General features: G+C 34.6%; 1 pseudogene; it reads left to right on the top strand.

The window, feature by feature from the left end:
• The first annotated feature begins 2261 nt into the window (after window positions 1-2261).
• LOC103680359 lies at window positions 2262-5847 on the top strand (annotated as a pseudogene).
• The last annotated feature ends 563 nt before the right edge of the window (window positions 5848-6410 follow it).

Here is a 6410-nt window from a genome sequence, read left to right on the forward strand (position 1 = left end):
TCAGTGATACAAAATAACTTCACAAAATTCACTAAATCAATGGTTGTTTTCCAGTAATGTCAGCATCATGGCAACATAATGTGACCCCTTTTTGTTCCCCATTTTAACAACTAAAATTCAGCAACCATTCAGAAGCCAAAGTGCCTCTGTGCAAGCAGTGGAATAAAGCACCACATGTCAGGGTCTCAGAAGGATTCTTGCCCACTTGTACACTAGGTAATAGGCAGACAAATCATGGTACAGGCTGTCCTTCACGTATTTTGCAAGTATTTTCTATCACTCTGTGACTTGTATTCTAATTTTTAATGTCTTTTGAAGAGCAGATGTTTTAATTTTATTGAAGTCCAGCTTATCATTATCTATCATCTATCTATCTATCTATCTATCTATCTATCTATCTATCTATCATCTATCTATCATCTATATATCTATCTATCATCTATCTATCATCTATTTCTATAATGAATTGTGCCTTTGGTGTTGTGTCTAAAATGTCATTGTTGTACCCAGTGCTATAGAGGTTTTCTCCTTTGTCATTTTCTGTTTTTTTTTTTTTTACAGTTTTGTATTTTAGATTTATTGCTATGACCCATATTTGAGTTAATTTTTATGAAGAGTACAAAGTCTATGCAAGATTCGTTTTTGTTTTGTTTTGTTTTTTGCATGTGGATGTCTAATTGTTTCACCCTCATTTGTTTTTAAGAAATTATGTTTGCTCATTGTATTGCCTGTGCTCCTTTGTCAAAGATCAGGTAACAATACATATAGGGGTCTCTTTCTAGGTTCCCTATTCTATTCCATTGACCTATTTGTCTACTCTTTTGCTAATGCCACAGTCTTGATTACCACAGCTTTATAGTAAGTCTAGAAGTCAGGTGACTGGTTTTGTCTGTTTGTTTTTTCTTTCCTTCAATATTGTATTGGCTATACAAAATTTTTGAATGACATTGCCTCTATATGTAAAATATATACAAGATATATAAAATATCTTGCTGGGATTAAATTTGACTTGCTAAATCTAAAGATTAAGTGGGGAAAAACTGACATCTTGATAGTATTTAGTCTTTCTATCCATGAACATGAAATATCTCTCCATTTATTTAATATTTTTTTATTTTTTAAAGATTTATTTATTTTACAGAGAGAGAGAGGGAGAGAGCATGAGTGCGGGAGGCAGAAGGAAAGGGAGAGAGAAGACTTTATCAAGGAGACCCCGCACTGAGGGCAAAGCCTGCACAGGGCTTAATCCAATGACCATGAGATCACAACCTAAACTGAAAGCAAGAGTTGGACATTTACTCAACTGTGTCACTGAGACATTCTTTACTTTCATTTTTCATCAGACTTTTGTTCTTTTCCTTATATAGATCCTGTACATATTGTATTTGATTTATACCTAAGTATTCATTTTGGGAGATAGTATTAAAATGGTATTGTTTAAAAAAATAAAATGAAAAACAATTAAATTGTTTTTAATTCCAAGTTCTACTTGTTTATTGTTAGTATATAGGAAAGCAATTGATCTTGTATAATCACTTTGTATCCAGCAATCTTGAATAATCACTTACTAGTTTCAACTTTTTTTGTTGATTCATTTAGATTTACAACATGGATGATGATGCAATCCGTGAACAAAAAGAGTTTTACTTCTTCCTTCCCAGTAAATATATATTTTATTTCTTTTTCTGGATTTACTGAATTATCAAAACTCCCAATACAATATTGAATGCTGAAAGGGAAGTAGCTGATTTTTTACTGCTGGATAATACTCAATTTGTAGATATATTAAAAATTTTTAATAAATTTGAGATATAATATTGTGTAAGATATACAGCATGTTGCATTGATACACATATGCTGTATTGTGATTTGTGAAATAGTAATAATTATATTACATAATTTAGGAAAATATTAGTGTCTATATTCATTATACTATTAATTAGATCTGTTAATTATTTAGTACTTATTACAAATCTGTACACTTAAACACCATCAATCATATCACCTCCACCCCCCCACATTCACACACATATCCACTGATACTACCACTTTACTTTTTTTTCATAAATTTAAGCTTTTTAGATTTCACATACAAATGACATAATACTCTACTTCTCTTTGACTGATCTCACTTAGCATAATATGTTCAAGGTGCATCCATGTTCCTGGAAATGGAAGATTATTCCCCTTTGTCATGACTAAGTAACTGTTTTATTCATTCATCCATTGATGGTCATTTGGATTGTTCCTATAGCCTCGCTATGGTGAATAATTCTGTGGTAACATGGGAGTGTACATGTCTCTTTGAAATCTTTTTTAGTTTGCTTTGGGTATATACCCAGAAGTGGAATATCTGGATTTCATGGCATGTCTATTGTCATTTTTTTGAGGACCCTTCATATTGTTTTTCATAGTGGTTGGAGCAATTTGCATTCCCACCAACAATGTATAATGGCTCATTTTACCTTTTTCACCAGCACCTGTTGTCTCCTGTCTCCTTGATAGCCATTCTAACAGGTGTTGGGAGATATCTCATTTCCCTGATTAGTAATGTTGACTGTTTTTTCTGTGTTGACCATTTTGCTGTCTCCTTTAGAAAAATGTCTATTTAGTTTTTTTTTTTCCTTTAAGAAAAGATTCATTTATTTATTTATTTCAGAGAGAGAGAGAGAAAAAGCCCGAGCGGGGGAAGGGTAGAGGGAAGCGGGAGAGGGACAAGCAGATTCTGTGCTATGTGCAGAGCCTGTTGTGGGGTTCCATCTCAGCACACTGAGATCAGGACCTGAGCCAAAACCAGAGTCAATGGTATTGTAATAGCATTTTATGGTAACATATGGTAAGTACACTTGTGAGCATAGCATAGCATATAGAGTTGTCAAATCACTATGTAGTATACCTGAAACTAATGTAACATTGTGTGACACCTATACTTAAATAAGTAAAAATTTAATTCCAGGGGTCTTAAACTTTGAAAGACAATACTACCATAGTAAATAAGCCATAATGGGATAAAAAAAAAAACAGAATACTGTACATATTATTAGAAGATAAAGTCATTAATGCTAATAACCAACATATAATAAAAATAAAATCAATAGGGATGCCTGGGTGGATCAGTCAGTTAAGCGTCTTCCTTTGGCTCAGGTCCTGATCCTGGGGTCCTGGGATCAAGTCCTGCATTAGGCTCCTAGCTCAGTGGGGAGCCTGCTTCTCCTTCTGCCTGCTGTTCCCCTGCTTGTGCTCTCTGTCTCCCTCTCTTTCTCTCTCTGATAAATAAAGTCTTTAAAAATAAAAATAAATAAAACAAATAATAAATGGAAAAATTGTTTTTGTTGTTGTTTTTAAGTTGACTGAATTCCTTATATGTTTTGGATATTAACCATTAATTTAATAGATGCCTTGCAAAAAAGTTTCCCATTGTGTAGGTAGTCTGTTTCTTTGGGTATTTATTCCATTGCATGCAGAAGCTATTGAGTTTGATGTAGTTTCCCTTTCCAAATTTTTCTTTTGTGTATACTTTTGACATCATGTCCAAAAACTCATTGCCAATACCAATGTCAAGGACCATCTTCCTTGCATTTTCTTCTAATTTTATGGCTATGGGGTCCTATGTTGCAGTCTTTGATCCACTTTCAGTTAATTGTTGTGAATGGTGTGAATTAAGGGTTCAATTTCTTGGTTCTGCATGTGTTTTTCCAGTTTTCCCAGCACCACTTATTATAGAGACTATCCTTCCTAATTGGATATCCGTGCTTTCATGCTCCCCTGCCCACCACCCCGCCACATATTATTTAACTGTATATCCTGGGACTTAATTCTGAGATGTCTCTTCTGTTGGTCAATGTGTCTATTTTTGTGTCAGTACCATGCAGTTTTTATTACTATGTATTTGTAGCATACTTTGAAATCAGGAAGTATGGTAATCTGGTTTTGTTCTTTTTTTCTCAGAATTTCTTTGATTACTTTTGTGGTTCCACATAAGTTTTATAATTGTTTCTTCTATTTCTGTGAAGAACATCATTGGTTATTTTGATGGAGATTGTGCTGAATCCTTATATGGCTTTGTGTATTATGGCCATTTTAACAATGTTTATCATGATATGTGAACATCGGATGTCTTTCCATTTGCTTGTTTCTTCTTCAGTTGTTTTAGCAAAGTACTCTAGTTTTCATTGTGTATATGACTCACTTCCCTGGTTAAATTTATTCCTAAGGATCTTATAGTTTTGAGGCTACCATGAATGAGATAGATTTTTTGGGGGGGGAGATGCTTCATCATTAGTGTAAATGAATGCAATTGATTTTTATGTTAATATTGTATCTTAGCACTCAACTGAAATCTTTAAAGAATTCCATTTTTGGTTAATTCTTCAATTTTTATCTATATTAGACCATATCATCAGAAAATAACAACAATTTTACTTTTCCCTTTCTAATTTGAATACTTTTCTTTCTTGCAAAACTGTTCTAGTTAGGACTTTCAGTACTAAATTGAACAGGAGCACCGTAAGTGGGCATCCTTGTCCTGTCCCTAGACTTACAAGAAATGTTTTTGATTTTTATCCATTGAGTATAATGTTAGGTGTGTTCTGTTGTATATGGTCCTTTTTTATGTTCCGCTATGTTTGTGCTATACCCAATCTGCTAAGAGATTTTACACAAAAGAATTATGTACTGTGTCAAATGCTTTTTCTGGATCTACTGAGATGTACATGTGATTTTTATCTTTCATTATATTGATGCAATTTATTACATTTATTGAATGTTATATATTGCATCATCCTTATTTCCTAGGGATAAATGACACTTGGTCATGGAGTATAATACTTTAATGTGTTCTTGATTTTGGTTTACTAGTGTTGTGTTTAGAATTTTTGCATCTGTATTCCTCAGGTATGTTGGTTTGCGGTTTTCTTTTTCTTGTGATATCTTTATCTGATTTTGATATCAAAGTAATGCTGGCTTCCTATAACGAGTCCTTCTTGGTATTTTGGAAGATTTTTGAGGAGGAATGGTGCTAATTCTACTTTAAATGTTTGATGGAATTATCCCATGAACTTATCTGCCCATGGAATTTCCTGAGTTCATAACTGATTAAATCTCTAGCTCTTTCCATGGTGCACCACTGAAGATCCTGGTGTGGCCATTGGTCACCAGCCTGCCTGGTGTTACCAGTATTGTGAGAACAAGCCATATCCAAAGTCCTGCTTCTTCAGAGTCATCATCGATGCCAAGATCTGCATCTTTGACCTGGGGTGGAAGAAGGCAGAAGTGGATGTGTTCCCACTATGCGGTCACAAGGTGTCAGGTGAATATGAGCAGGTCTCCTCTGAAGTCCTGGAGGCTGTCGTATTTGTGCCACCAAGTACATGGTGAAAAGCTATGGCAAAGATGTCTTCACATCCAATGCAGCTCCACCCCTTCCATGTCATCTGTATCAACAAGACGTTGTCCCTTGCTGGGACTGACAGGCTACAGACAAATATTCAGGTTGCCTTTAGAAAGCTCCAGGTCACAGTGACCAGTGTCCACATTAACCATGTCATGATGTCCTTCTGTAGGAAGCTGCAGAACAACGTGCATGCGATTGAGCCCTACACAGGGCCGTGTTCAAATTTCCTGGCTGCCGGAAGATCCACATTTCCAAGGAGTGGGGCTTTACCAAGTTTAATGCAGACAAACGTGAAAACATGGTTGCTGAAAAGGAGCTCATCCCACATGGCTGTGAAGTCAAATACATCCCAGTGTTTGTGGCCCTCTGGACAAATGGTGAGTTCTGCACTCATAACAACCTCGGCATTGCTCTCTACTTATTCATGTGCAACAATAACTTCTACTTCCTGGCAAAAAAAATACTTTACCCTTTATTGGTCCAAATTTTTTTATTTCTTCCTGATTCAGTTTTGGTAGGTTGTATATTTCTAGAAATGTATTTATGTATTCCAGGTTTTGTACTTTGCTGGCAAAGAATTGTTCACGATAATCTCTTATGATTATATCTATTTCAAAAAAGTTAGTTATAATGTCTCCACTTTCATTTCTAATTTATTTGAGTTTGCTCATTTTTTCTTAGTCTAGCTCAACGTTTTGAAGAACCAGCTCTCACTCTCATTGATGCTTTCCATTGTTTCTATCGTCTCTATTTCAATTATTTCGGCTCTGACATTTATTATTTCCTTCCTTCTGCTAATTTTGGGCTTAATTTCTTATTGCTTTTCAAGTTACTTGAGATGTAAAGTTAGTTTTTTTTTTATTTGAGAGCTAATTTTTTAAATATATGCATTAATTGCTATAAACCTTCCTCTCAAAACTGACCACTTTATCATTATATAATGATCCTTGTCTTTTGTTGCTGTTTTTTACTTGAAGTTTATTTTGTACAGCTATCCCTGCTATACTCTTCTTTTGCA

This window comes from Ursus maritimus, unplaced genomic scaffold (assembly GCF_017311325.1).
Source record: "Ursus maritimus isolate PB19 unplaced genomic scaffold, ASM1731132v1 scaffold_5, whole genome shotgun sequence".
In the NCBI taxonomy this organism is placed as follows: domain Eukaryota; kingdom Metazoa; phylum Chordata; class Mammalia; order Carnivora; family Ursidae; genus Ursus; species Ursus maritimus.